Source organism: Vidua chalybeata, chromosome 2 (genome assembly GCF_026979565.1).
Source record: "Vidua chalybeata isolate OUT-0048 chromosome 2, bVidCha1 merged haplotype, whole genome shotgun sequence".
NCBI classification, from domain to species: Eukaryota; Metazoa; Chordata; class Aves; order Passeriformes; family Viduidae; genus Vidua; species Vidua chalybeata.
Window position 1 is genome coordinate 90674679 of NC_071531.1, and position 15010 is coordinate 90689688.

Sequence of the window (15010 nt, forward strand, 5' to 3'; positions counted from 1 at the left end):
TCTGAACAGTAGATTAATTTACTATTTTAATCACTCAACTCTGTAAATTTGTTTCAGATAGTAAATCAGTCAATATCAATCACTAGTGGACTCATTTTTAAAAAAGACGAACAGTACTGGATAAGCAACCAAAATAAGCTTTTTACTGCGTATAATTCATGTTCTACAAAGGTGGGCTAAATCCTCATCAACCAAGGAGGTAGCTAACCAGGAGAAAAATAGTAAAAGGAAACACCGCTACAGAACCACAAATATTTCACAATACATTACATAGGAAAGTTAGGGTTGGCTGTGAGCCAGCACTCCAAAGAGGATATATGGAGGTTGCTTTGTTACTACATCTTGGAAATGAATTTTTCTTTTTCCAGATGGCTGGCTGTCTTGTAGAGCCGGTTTTTAGATGCTCACTGCTCAGATGAATATCTGAGATAGAGCCAGAATTTATCATTTGTGGGGCTAGCTGTAAATAATCTAAATAAAGGTCACACTGTGTGTAGTCAGATGTGTGGGCAAATGAAATACGGCTACGTCTAGGGAAGACCTATATGAACACAGCTTCAGGTGCTGAGATCAGCCTAGGATAATTTATACCAGTCAGTAACTCTTCCATCTAAAAGTGTCTGGTTTGGATTTTCAGCACATAAACACTGCCAGTTTAAATTGCCTTGATTTAGAGGGACACTAAGAGGTACAAACCTTAATCAGGTCTCACAGCATACCAAACCCAACTGAGTTAGAGATTCCAGTATGTGTTCTCACCTGGCAAAACCATAGCTATGATTTAGCATGGAGACAGCAAAGCAGAGCCTGACATGGATATGGACATGCGTGGCTTTTATCTGAGTTCAGGATAATACACAGAAAACAACCTGTAATGATCAAACCCATGTTGTGGTGGCATTAGGGAAGTGCCATAGCAGGCAGTGCTGCAGCACGTCACATGCAGGCTGCAGAGAAGGCATTTCCTTATCTCTGGCATTTATCAGCAAGTTCTATAGATCACATGTACACAATGTAAGTCACACTTCCAGTAAGTTAAAGCTCAGCAGAACAAGAATAGAAGTGCTGCTGGCAGGTGGAGAAGCATAAGCAGACCCAGTGAAGTTCCCTATCATTGAAAAGATGCAGCCACGACCAGCAAGTCAGCCTGCAAGTCTGATCTGCTGGAGGGGTTTTTGCAGAAGCTATACTTTCCCAAAGCCTCTCCCACCACCCCAGGGGTAGGGAGATTTCTGTTGCAGCTGAATAGCCACCTTCAGTTCTACTAATAGCAATGTATCTCAAGACTTTTGTAAAACCCAGCGTATCATCATGAAACACAGAAGACCAAGAGGGCATGATAAAAATATCAGCATTGTTTAGATAGTGACAAAGACTGAGACACTGAAAGACTTGACCACTTTGTGTAATAGCTTTAGTGGAAGAAAATACCAAGAAGTAGTGAAGAAGAGAGTAAAAGCAACCTGTGCATGTCCTAAATGCATAAGGGTGAGAACAAACAATTTTTCTTTAGGGGTTTTGCAGCTGGAACACCACGACACTGTCAGCATCTTTCAGAAATCAGATCTTGTCTGTGTTGTAAGGCTTTCTGCTATGCTTTCAGTTTTTATCCAAATGCAGACATTTGCATGTAAATACATGAGTCACTGGATTGAACAGATATCTATATGATGTCATGATGATGTCATTTTTCATTTTAAATAAAAAAAAGACAATGAAAAATACTTTGGTTTTACCAAGAACAATCAATTGCTCATTTCCACACAGCTTTAATCCTATGGGCATATGTATCATTTTGACTAACTGTACGAATTTGCCACACTCAAAAGTGTCTCTCAAAAATACACTTAAAAAGAGTTTCCAGGCAATATCTAAAAATCACCATGCATTTGAACTTCATATGCAGGTCTTCTGGTGTCAGATCCTCCCTGTGAAGCAGAGAATTTTTCAGACTGTTATTTTACTTCTGGTTTGCTCATATGTACTGAAGTGTGGGGACAAAAAGACTTTGCATATGTTTAATAGGAAAACATTCTGGAGTCAGACTAGTACCTTGTCAGTCACAGAGTAACAAGTTGCCCCAGGGGTGCGCTGGGATTTTGTTGCATTTTTAATGAACAACAAAATAATTTACATATCTCCTGAGAAGATTTAGGATGAAAATTATGCTGAATTGGAAAAGCCACAGAAAAGAAGCCTCAAAAGCATTGGAGAAAATGCCTTGCAGTAAGTGACTTAAAGGGATCAAATTATTTAGTTTATCAGAAAGGAGTTACACAAGAACTAGGGGAGCCTTTAATTTAGCAGCAGAAGCATAAGAATCAATGTCTCAAAGCTGAGACTAGGCCTAATAAAATAAGTCAAAATAAGGCCTATTTTGATGTCTAAAATAGGATGTAAGCAAAATTTAAGTATGTAAGGCAAAAAAAAAAAAAAGAAGAAATTTCTGCATCTTCTTTAGCACTTTCACACTAAGCTTCCTGCTCAACTGAAAAGTTTTTCAGATGCCAATGGTGGCCCATCTGTGGCTGCTGGATTCGCCAGAAATGGAAATGTGGGATTTAGCTCTAAGCCTAATACATTGGCCCACTACTGCTGAAAGGGAAAGTCTCACCCACTTTCCAGATTAAAGTGGTCCTTTCCACTCTTTCAATTTCTCAGACTTGTCTGCCAGACAATTTAATTAATTTATACAACAAGAAATTATTTGGGGTGTCTCATCTCATCTCATCTCATCTCATCTCATCTCATCTCATCTTATCTCATCTCATCTCATCATTTCATGGATTAATGAGTTTATGTGTCTACAATCTGCCCAATAACTGGTGGGTTTGGCATAAAGTCAGTAATGGAAGCAAGTGATCTTCTGCCTCTCAGTGATATTCATCTATTAGACAGATAACCTGTCTCCTGAAACCATTCTCACCTTAATTGTTTAAGGCAGCTAATTGCACCCCTTGGCCAAGTAGAATTCACATCCGTATCTTTTATCCCCTGTACAATCCTCATTACCACAAGGCTGCAGAAGGGAGAGGTAGGAGGATCCTCCTAATGCAGCTGGGCTGCTGTTCCAGGACCTCAGGAGCTGTGGGATGTGAGGGGAGCAGGCCTGAGGGTGTCTAATTGTCTGATACCAGAAGCTTGGTTCTCTCACTTGAGATAGGCTATGACTTACTTTGGATGCTTGAAATATAAAACCACAAATAATCTTGAGGGTAGAGAAGGGAACTCCAAACCCCTTCCTGAGGTAAGTGCTGTAGCTACTGGACTGCCAAGACATGTTCCTTCATGCTGGCTTTCTTTCTGCCCCAGGTCTCAGGTACACGCAGAGGCTTTGGTATCAGGATTTCCTATCGGAAGGAAATTTCAGGCCTGTAAAACTAAGGAACTGCATGCCTCAGCTTAGCACTGGGAGCAGTGCAGTTGACTGCCTATAGAGTTGCTCAGACACGTCTAAGCCAGCTGAAAGTGTGCCCATGCGGGTGCTGGTAAAGCCCTGCTGCCAGCATGGTGCTCAGGGCATGCTCGTTTGCCTTGCTGAGACACACTCTGCTGTGCTCCTGAGGCATGCTCCTTGCACACAGTAGATGTTTCTTGCATTTCTCCAAGACCCTTCTGTGCCAACCTTGCATTCCTCCAAGTAGTGTTCTCTGCTGGGAGAATAGGCAGAGACACGGTGGGCAGGAGGTGGGCTTGTTGCACTAGTACATGGTGCTTCTTATTTCTCTGATTTCTGTACACCCACAAATATGGATGAAGTTGTGACTGTTAAAGAAATTAAAATTGTGCTTCCAGTTTTTAACAGTCCTTTTTTCTACTTTTCTTGAAAAGCACCGGTGTACTTTGCACTTCACTGCCTAGCACTTAACCTCAATTGCTAAATTAACCAGGCACTGCATACAAGAGTTATACGTATTACAAACAAGGCAGGTGGATGAAAAATGCCACCCAACAGGGCTCTGCAGCCTCACTGGGTTTGGCTGGACAGTTTCTCTTTGCTACACTGAGCAGGAAGAGCAGAGGTTTTGCTTGTCAGGATGGATCTGAAAAAGCTGTTTGGGCTCTGGGAAGAATCTCACCACAGTCCTTACTCCTGCTCTGCTAACAGGATCAGAGGGCCCAAATCTGCAATCTTGGAATATGGATTCTTGCTACATTATCCTGTTCTTTCTCTCCTGTCACCAGAGATTATTGTCCTGCTCTTACTCCTATAGAGCTGATCTCAGCTGTGACACATGATTCCCATTGTCACTTCCTCTTTTTAGAATTGAACCTAAAAGCAGTGATATTTCATATTGAATAGAATATTTTATTTTACATTGAAATAATTTTTAAAACTGAAGGGTGCATCACTTTAGCAGATATACTTTCATTGTGAGGAAAACAAAACTTGGACCTAAGAATATTGGCAGGATCGATTTAGCTTTTTATTTTCATATTTCCTATTAATCTTGCCTTTAATCTTTTGTTAAATCTGCTAACAGGCACTGAAGGCTGTTTGTACAGAAGCCTTGGAAATCATGCCTATCTTAGGGTTTTTACTGGAGGCGAAGATAATAAAAACAAGACATAAAAATGCTGAGGGAGAATATTCTCAAAGTGGGAGGGAAACATATTTCCTTGGCATTTTCCAAAATGTTCCAACATATGAGACTATTTATGACAAAGAAAACAAAAAAGCCAATCTTCCTTGTGAAGAATGCAGAATCATCCTTAATTAATTAAACTCCTACAGTGAGCTCATAAAAGGATGTTGAATTGCTGTATGATAATAGAGACTGATTGTTTTTATTATTTTTTCCAGGGGAGTAAAGTAAGGTTTCTGAAATTCACAGCAGCAGCAAGTTACAAACATGCTGGGAAGAAATCATATGAACATGAAGTAAGACTCCCACTGAACTCAGTGGATGTGATAGACCTGTCAAAATCTTGCTTTGCCAGGACACACAGCTATGAAGGAAGAAAGGGACACTGAGGGCTCAGAACTGGGTCCTCATGCCTCCTCATGTGATTATGATGGGAAGGGCTATCATCCTGTCCCACACCACAAAGCCATGGTTGTCCATAGGATGATGCCCTGCAAGAGTTGTCTGGGACATGGGTCCAGCACATGACCAAGCAGGAGAACACCCAAAGCCAGTGCAAGCTTTCCTCAAAAAAGTGAGGAAGCAGGTATGTTTTCAGGACAAACACATGCACACCCAAACAAAACTCTGAGGAATTCAGTTTATGCTGATGCATGTCCTGGGACACCATAAGGCTTACCTTAGTGGTCTGGCAGCCCTGAAAAGTTCTCAGGTTCCTAAGGAGCAGAAAAACAATACTGAGACACAATGATTTCTTCTACCTTTTCAGCTGTAGGGAAGATAATTGCAATTTCAGCTGGCACATCTTCTAGTGGGGAACACAGCTGGAAGCTAGAGAAGCTCAGTTCTCAGGAAATAAGTAGAAACAGTTTTAATTATACTTGTTGCCTATTCCCTGAACCACAGGTCTAGGAAGAAACTAGTCTTGGCAAAGCCCCTGGAGGGATACGTTAGGCCGCCGCAAGAGATGTGTCTGAGGGAGTGTGCGTGAAACAAGCCCCGTCCCTATTCTGCCGGGGCCAGCCCCGCTGGCACATCGCCGCCTGTGCCCCTGCAGGGTGGAAGGCAGCAGGCTCGCCGCGCCTCCGAGGTTCGCTGCAGGACTCCCAGTGACTATGCTGTACGGGAGGAAAGCTGTAGCCTGGCTCCGTCTTCCTCCTGTGCAGTTAACAGCACTTGAATAAATGTGAGGGAAGTTACCCTTGTTTAACCAGTGTGGCAAGCACCTGTTCATGGAGCACACTGGTACCATCTACAGGTATCAGCATTGTGAGTGTCTCTGTGTCCATGAACAATGTTTCCAGGGGCATGTAGTCAGGAGATGGTTCCCCATGTCCCCTCCCCCTGCCATTATGACCTTGCTGCACAGAATTGTAAGAGGGGCCAGTGGCTGTGCTTTTGTATTAGCCCTTCTGTAACGTCAAGATTCAATTATCAGAGTTGCAAGAGCTCCTGTAGAAATTATTTTATCTACTGCACTTAATAGGCTGAGTCAAATAAGATTATTCAATTTAATTCACCCAGTTCACTAAAGCTGTTCCCAAATTGTTTTTAGGACAATATAATTTTACGTGGAGTGTTTCATCAGTCCACTCCAATGTAAGGCCAAAGAAACTTGTGCTAGCTCAGTGGTTAGACAGCCCTGGAGAAGAAATGGACAGACAGGAAGGCAGGAAGGGCCAATTTCTTTCATCTGACAGTGACAAGTTTCAGTAGCTCAAAGTTCCCTTGACAACTGCACAAAGCCCAAAGAGTCAGCACTGTATAGAATCTGTACATTTAAATTCCTTTATGGTAGTGGTGCTGTGAGAACAGTGTGGCACACAAATGCTACACATCTGAGTACTGCCTCATCTAATACAACAATAAACTAAAGCTCAGCTGACACCATGTAAATCTTTATGATATCATTTTTGAGGCTGATTCCTTATAGAATCTTATGTTGACTTATTTTGCAAACAGAACTGACACCATGTAGTTTTCAAACACATCATTAAGGGTACTTTTTGTAACACTACTATATCATTTTAACTACAAAGCAGAACTGGCAGATAGCCTGCAAAATTCCCACAAAAATAAAACCAAAGCTCCTAAAAATATAAAAAAGTTGTGTAACTGCAGAATTCCCAAAAAACCCCAATCAAATCTCCTAAAAAGCAACTCAAAGCTTACATAACTAGAACTCAATTATCTCCTTAGAAATTGACTGTCAGTCTAAAAATGTGAGAACTTAAACAAAGAACTGTAAACTTAGAAATGCCGTAAGTGAGCAGTATAATTTCTCTTTCAAGGGAAGATGATTAAGGCTGCATGAAAGATGAAGTATGAAAAATGCATTGGAATGCCTTTTAAAAGAGGCTGTCAGAAAGTGTGGTGTGTCTTGGATTATGTTCACTCAAGAACTGTCAAGGGCAAGAACTTTAATAGCATAAAAACACTTAGAAAAAACCGAGAAGTTCTGGGCTTTGAGAGCAAAATACTCCACCAGGGTGTCTATTAGCAACAGGCAGGGCTCAAAGGGTTTGTCTCAACCCTCAAAATATGACTGCATAAAGAAGCACAGCTTAATCACTGAATATTTTTCTGCAACACATTTTAAAGCACCATTTACACTCCCGACGTTTTTATATTGTTGATTACTATCCATCTATGTAAATTTTAAAAATCAAAATTATTAAAATGCACATGATTAATGATGGAACTGTAGCTTGCTGCTGGATGAAGCCTTCATTGTACATGAGTGAAAAGCAAGATTCAAAACAATACTCCCAGAGTTCAGATAGTCTAGCACTTTTTGGGTGGAAGTGAGATACTTATATTTTCCTGCAGTGTTGCTATAACATGCAAAAGACACTCTCACCTCTACCATAATAATATTTTAGTGCCCTAGCTGTAACTATGAGGAAGTTGCTTACAAGTATAATATCATGTGAGAAAAGTATCATCACCTGCAAGCCCTTGAATGGCCTTTCATCCCTTTTTCTAAATTGAAGAAACACTTCTGATTTTATGAGTCATTAAAACAGATTTAATTAGCTAACTACATTAAAACTAAGTTTCTTTCATGTAGTTTGCTTTCCAAAATCTTCTTTTCTCATATTTTTTCATATTTTCCATATCTTTATCTTTTTCCCATGGAAATTTACTTGGTAAAAAAATATTAACTATATCCTAAGATTATAACTGAATTCACTTCCTGGTGAAAGTTACTATCTCACATTTGTGGAATATTAACTTGAAAGAGACAGGAACGCAAAATGTGAAGTCTGTTTCCCTACAACGTACAGCCAATGTATGTTAATGGCCATTATTTTACTTTTCCACTTAATCAAGCTATAATAACAATACTCAATACAAGTCTATCATCTTGGGCACATGTTTTCAGTTATCTGCAGAAAGAGCAGATAGACATTCATCTCTTGATCCTGCAGCTATGCTAGCCCTTTTCCATGAAAACTTTCCAGAGTTCCTGCCAAAAGCAATTGTGCAGGTGAAGGTGATCAGAGTTTACCAACTTTACTTGGGCAAATAGAAATTTTACCCATTTTTCACAGCCTGGGAAACAAAACCTGTGAGTTTATCTACCTTTTTTTGCACTAAGATACCAGTTTCCCAGTATATCCTCACCAGCCCTAGCAATAGTGAACAGCTGAAGTGGACCATGTACCTTTTTAGCAATTGTCTTTGTGAATACTGTGTTTCCTGACCTGCCTTAGTATACACCAGTAATTAAACTGCCAGCGGACCACTTGTAATATCTGCAACGTTTAATAAGGAAACAGTCGAAGGTGGATAGAAGATATCTTAACAAATTTTGAGTTATTTTTGTAGTGATGGAGGACATATTTTTCCAACTCTTGAGTCAAAATTAATCACATTATTTTGTCTGCAGCTCTGCTTAGCATTCCTTTACAATCCAGGTATCCCTGTGGGAAACTTACACGCAGATTGTCTCCTGCTCCTCAAACTCATGAGGAGAGCAATTCCAATATACCACTTGTATAAAAAGTCAAACTTTGTCATGGAAAGGGAAGAAATTTTGTATTTCTATTACAAATGATCCTTGACCGTCTAGGTTTAGTTTTGAGACAGACTGAGGAACTGCTTCACAGTGGGGTCCTTTTGTGCCAGCTTTCCTCCAGGAATCCTGCCCATCCACTGTGTTTGCCCCCCCTGTTGTGTGGGGCAGCAAGACCCACAAGGCCCACAGCAAATACTCTTCAGTAATGCTCTGGAAAGTAAGGAGGGTGGACCTTCAGGATACAAGTTTCATTTGCTTTAGGGGGAGCATAACAGAAAAAATAATTGATTTGTTCACTGACTTACACTGTGTCAGCCAGGAATTGGTAACACTGGGTCATCTTGAAATATTGACATTCCAAACTATTTTCCACAGTATTTCCAAGATTCAATGGGTTCAAATGGGATTTGTATGTGTCCATTAGCAATTAAGTGAGGAAAAATAGTGCCTTGATGAGGAATCCAATCCCATCACTAATGAGTGTTTCTTCTGAAAACTTGTGAACCTCCTCAGGCAAGGCTGCCTTTGGAAGAGTGATTGATATCCTTTGATGGACTAAGATCTTAAAAATTGGGTGTCATTCAAATTTGGTAATCTGGAATTGTGTTTTCCTGGGGTAGATATTAACATATCTTGTTCTTGAAAATGTTCCTCTCATTTTACTGTGTTGTTTTCAGTACATTATAAAAGAACTTTTACATTCTGCATTAAATAGAGACTAACTTAACAATGTTCTTCAGTCTGAAATTTATGTGTTTGGTTCTTTAGGACTGTCTGAACTATGAAAGAAAACTTGCATGGCATGTGTATGATATGTATTGGTAAATTCATGCTTTGTGAACTAGGTGTGTGTTAACACTCTGGGTATTAAAGAGCTTGTCTTCTACAAAAAAAAATAAAAAATAAAAAAGATGAAACCAAAGTTTCAAACAATATGGAGTTTTCTGAAACAAGTTAAAGTTCCAAACTGATACATTTTGTGTGACAATTCCATTAAAATAATAGCAATGACAGTGGTTTTGCCACCACTGACTGATTATCAGGGGAAAGAATGAAAGAAAAAGAAAACATACATGAAATATGTCAGTTATGTCAAAGACTGACTAAGAGATATGCAAATTCTATCTTTTCTGAAGTAAGCACTGAAAATTTTATAAAATAGGACAAAATTATAGTTAAGACATTCTTCTTAGTACCAAATAATTTATTTGAAATCATTGTTATTTTTATCCTATGATACACTATGCAAAATTGCCATCTCTTCCTCTGTATTACCAGTTACTAGAAATATTTTGTCAATTGTAGTATCCATTTCTCTCTTATTTTAATTCCCTTCTTAAATATTCATGCAGCCATAGTCCCATAACCTTTTTACTAAGAAGACTCCTGTATGCCTGCATGTTGATATCAAAAGGAAACAACACTGAGATATGAAGTTTTTCTAGCTCCTTCAGAAGTTCTCTCTATAATTTCAATTTATTATAGTCTTTTGGTGTCTATTTTTACATGCATGGCTGCAAAAGTACCATGGTAAAGCTGACAGGCTACTATCAACACACTGTATTATAAGCAAATCTTCTTGATCACTTTATCCAAATGATCTGATATTACTCTTAGAAAAGGAATAAATAAAATAAAATAGTGATGAACAGTATGAAAGTACTAAATAATAAAAGCAAATAACATCATTTAAAACTGCCTTAGACCTTAGGATTGGGCTGGGATTCAAAATCCCTTCAGAAAACCATCTTTCTTAGTGTCAGAGCTTGTTTTCCAGCTCATCACATTAATAGCTGTGAGAGAATATATATATATATGACAGCCTCACAATATTTCTCTCTGTACTGGTCATTTAACAGAGCAATAAGCTCATTTACCAAGGGAGGGGATTAAAACAAGGCTGATGGCTCACTCTTTCTGCAGAGAAGTAATTAAAAAATGTTCAGACAATTCCTAATTTTATGCAGCCTGTAATAAGAACATTTAATTATATTTTCTGCATTTATTGAAAAGCATTAATGAATATGACTCGAGATGACATTTTCAGGAAAGGTGGAACAGAACAAGAAAAGGTCCATTCTCTTTAAAAAGACATTAGTTCATAAGTAGTTTCAGCAAAGAGAACAGGTTTTCCATTCTTGTCCTGAGAAGTGGGTCAGAATCATCACTGATAAACTAAACTCCACAGCCCAACTACCTTGCATCACAAAATGTATCTGAAATTTTTACACTAAGTTACTTGATTTCTTTCTATATTTGAGCTGGAAATTCAACAGGGGAAGCCACACTCAGAGAGCTAGCTGGGGCTTCTGGGTGTCATAAAGCTCGTGTGCTGGAAGGAATGAGGACAAAAGGCAGGACAGTTTCAAAAAGCTCCAGAAAGCTCAGAAAAAAACCAAAATCATATTGGAAAAATGTACATAAGTAGAGCATAATTTCAACTACTCAGGACAGGCAGAGTTATGAAAACTGACACAAACACCTAACTGTTCTGTGGACACAGAACTTCATGGATCTTGTGGGTTTTGCAGCTTCCTTTTATACAGCAGTGGCTTCCAAGGATATATTTTTTGAGTACAGCGAAGTGGCAGAGTTTGGTCTCTTGCCATGAAGTCAAGTTGCATGCTTTGACCATATCCACACCATTATGCTTGCCTACTGCCCCACAAAGGGCTCCATGCACACTGTCTGGGTGCAGAGCAAGTGCTGGCTTATCTGCCCCTGACCCACACAGGGGAACATCCTAACAGGCTGGCACAACTGGGACCTTGTGTGTAAGCCCATGACTTTTCCCTGCTTGATACAGCTTGTGTGTAAATTTACTCTGAGGTACTTTACTGCTGTATATATTTCCATTTACTTCACTGGAATTACCCAGGCAAATAAACTCATATCATGCCATAAAAGTTTTTAGAATTATGACCTATGTGTATCTTATAAACAGATGGTAGATTATTAGCAGTTATCTTCCAGTGCCTCACAGTGTGGGGAAGACATTGTGCACTTTGGTGTTGTCAGTCCTCTTGCAGTTTACCAGAGTTTTCAAATCTAGCATTTTATATTCATCATTTAAACTGTGGAATGAATTAGAAGGGGTTGGGAAGAAGAAACAATTCTTTATTGAAAAAAATATAAGTGGAAAAAAAATCATATAAAAAGAAATAGATAAAGGATACCTAAATAGAAATGTAAAAGGAGAGAAAAACCATCTGGGAGGCTGACTAATCAGGGACTTCACATTAAACAGTCAGGCAGGCAATCAATCACACTGGATAAAATTCATGAGGTTGGTAATCCTTTCCTATATAACCACCAAACAGCATAATTCATTAATACAGTGTAAGTACCATCCCCAGCTATTAACTAATTCACTCCATAGTCTAGGTGAAATGTAATACCTGAGTTCAGCTTACACGAACCCTGCAAAAAGTTATGCAGCAATTTTTACTTACACCTAAACAGGTTATAACTGTGTTTTCTTGTTATGTTCTGTTTCTACAGCTCTTGTAGCAATTGCTGTGACCACTACTCTAATGCTTGTGCTATGGTTGCCCTTAGAAATTCCTATTCAGATTTGGCTCAGTGGTATTCGTAAGCAGACAGAAGGCAAGAGACAATCCCCAAACCATAAAAACTTTATAAGCTGAGGAGACGTGCCAGGCAAGGGCAAGAAGCAAGGAAGAACTATAGTAATTTTAAAATGAGTGCCTAACTTTCAAAAAGAAGAGATTACATCTCTACCAGTCAAAACCAAAATACATTCAAATGTCAAGGTCCCAGAAATAGCTACATATGCAGCCATGGAATTAGTGCAAACAATTACACTGATAAATACAATGGATTTGTGCAGGGAACACATTTAAAGCACAGAGACTCTGCTTTACCAGAAACCAGATTTTAAGAGTTATGATCAGAAACTTGGAAGACAATAAGATAAGCCTGGATGGCAAAAATCATTCATATGCTGTGTTCTCCCTACAGTTCAGCTCTGGCATGTTAACAGTGCTCTTACAGCAACAGCTGGAGAGGTAGGTACTCTAAACCACTCTAAACCAGAATGTACCCCTTATTCCCTCAGTCCCTCCATACAGAGGCATACTGGATCCTCAGCACGGAGCACCGGGTGAAAGCTGGATCCAGGAAGGGTGAAGGAGGGAGCCGGAGCCATGCACTGCCTCCCCTGCACCCGAGGCTGGGAAGCACAGAGGCCCCAGCACTGCTGGCAGACTCCCTTCAGGTAATAGCAAAGGGGCAGAAAGTGACACAAGACAGCAAAAACAACTGCTGCCAGATGGTTTATGGTACAACCCTCCCCCTTCTTTCATCTCCCAGACTTACAGAGCTGCTGGGAATGGAGGGGGCAGGGAAGAAGATGAGACTGTGGGTGGGAGGCTCACTCAGAAGAGTCTGGGAGTCACTGATGCAATGAATTCTTCTAAGTAACAAAGCATAAAAAGAAAGGTTATCTTCAAAAATCACTAAGTAAATAAATTTTAAACTGAGAATAAATATAATAAATCCACAGACAATTCAACAGCAAGGGGAAAATGTTTGTCATTTTTTTTTCTCATCAATAATTTTTCTGGAAGTGTTCAATACAGATACTTTGGCAAATAGCATTATCTTTAGGCAGCAAGATAAATCAGACAATGTTTGTCTTTTTCTAAGACTGGCTCTGCAAATTCCTCTAATTTACAAGTATTGGAGAAATCTTAATATTTTATTATTAAAGCAAGACAAAGGTCCTGTACTATACTTTTTAGACTATGCGGGCTGATCCTTTCTATCAGAGGAATAATTTAAGTAAAAAAATTATACATCATGCTGTCATTTTTACATTTCATTTGACAACAGAAATGAGAAATGTGAGTGTGCCCCTTTGAAATCTCTCCCTAAAAATTCAGGTTACAAAGAAAGTGAGGGTCTCTGCATTAAATTATACTTTCTTGTCCTTTTAAAGTAGGACTTTGAACCCCCTAAAGTAAGAAATGGGCTGCTTTTCCAGCCTAGATAGGGATGGATGTGTAGGGATGGATGTAGTTGTGCGTGCAGAAACACACACAGTCTCAATTTTGTTCATTTTCCAACAAGAGGATTCAGAGCAGCTCCCACAGGCTCCCGCTCCCTGTCCTCTGCATCAGTGTGCTCTGCCCCAGTGTAAGGGAGCCCCTGCTGCTTCTCTCCAGCTGCATTCAGGTTGAAGCCTGAAAGCCTTCCTGCAATAGCAGAGGAATACTATTAAGATTTTTCTCATGAAAAATGCATTGTGTAAAAAATCCAAAAAGCTTCATATTTGCTGCAGTTAAAGCCCCAGACAGGAAGATTTTCAAATCCCAGACAGGAGTTCTGGTGCAAAGAAGCCAGGTTGCTTAGTGGCAGATCAGTCTGGTCCAAGTCCCTGATGTTGAGAGAGGCTGAAGGAGACATCACAACCCACTCACCAGGCAAGTGAACTCACTCCTCAGCTCTGCTTGTCTGTATCCCAAGAGTTGTGGGAAGCTCTTATGGCTATTCCCTGCCATTGGAGCAATCATTTTTAGAAAACTGGACAAAACACTTCCTGAGGCAGATGAACCAGGCTGTCACATGCTGTATTTCCTCACAGTTTGTCATCCAAGCAGTTATGGAGTGGTTTGTTTGTGGGTTAAAATTAGGAGCCATATACTCAAGTGCCAGGGCTTTTTTAAACACTGTTTCTGTTTCCAAGGAAGTACACAAGAAATGCCCTCTTCAGTACCTCAGCTTGTTGGAACTGGCATGAGTGACAAGCAGCAAAAGCCTGGGCTAGCACATGGCAAATACAGAAACATCTTTTTGGATTTGAAGAGACCAAAGTGTTTACTGCTCTTTTATGAGGATAAATATCAAAATCAAGAAGCTGATAAATCACTTCTGAAGGAGGCATTCAATGTTCCTGAAAGTGCTGTGGTTAAGTGTGTTTCAGAGCAATTTTTCTTCTACTCAAGCGGTTTATTTATTAAAAGGCACCACAGCTACACCAATCATTTATTTACCAGTTCATGCATTGACCAAGCCCTTTGTTGAGTTGCACTTCATCTTTTCAGCACTGGCAATAGACCTTAGCATGTTTTTGCTGTACCTGTCCAGAGAAAACATCCCAGTTAAGTCATCACTTTTCATAAACACTACTTGGAACATACCTGTCCAATCAGCTTCCCAGGCACAGGTTGGCAGATACTGCAAGGCTATTTTGTGTATTTCTAAAAATGCTGAAAAATCTGTAACATAGACATTGTGGGCAGTCCTCTGAAATAATGAAGGTTTATATATTTTTATATACATATATATGTAATGTATATATGTTTATTTCCATTTAACCATTAGAGACTCCTGCAAACCTTAGGCTGTAGCAGGATGGCTGACATTTCAACAAGCTCTAAAC

At 39.5% G+C, this 15010-nt stretch overlaps 1 protein-coding gene and 1 long non-coding RNA gene across 6 annotated transcripts in view; both read right to left on the reverse strand.

The window, feature by feature from the left end:
• SPATA13 (spermatogenesis associated 13) overlaps positions 1–15010 on the reverse strand; it is a 171376-nt gene that overhangs the window by 97859 nt on the left and 58507 nt on the right. The window lies entirely within an intron of this gene.
• LOC128783629 (uncharacterized) lies at positions 1769–5870 on the reverse strand. 3 transcript variants are annotated; one of them, XR_008429221.1, is made up of 5 exons: positions 5787–5870; positions 5266–5302; positions 3176–3350; positions 2927–3085; positions 1769–1928 (listed from the first exon to the last, which is right to left on the reverse strand). It is a non-coding gene; the product is annotated as an uncharacterized LOC128783629 (long non-coding RNA). The 3 variants fall into 3 exon arrangements; XR_008429219.1 differs by lacking the exon at positions 2927–3085; XR_008429220.1 differs by lacking the exon at positions 2927–3085 and having other exon boundaries at positions 5813–5860.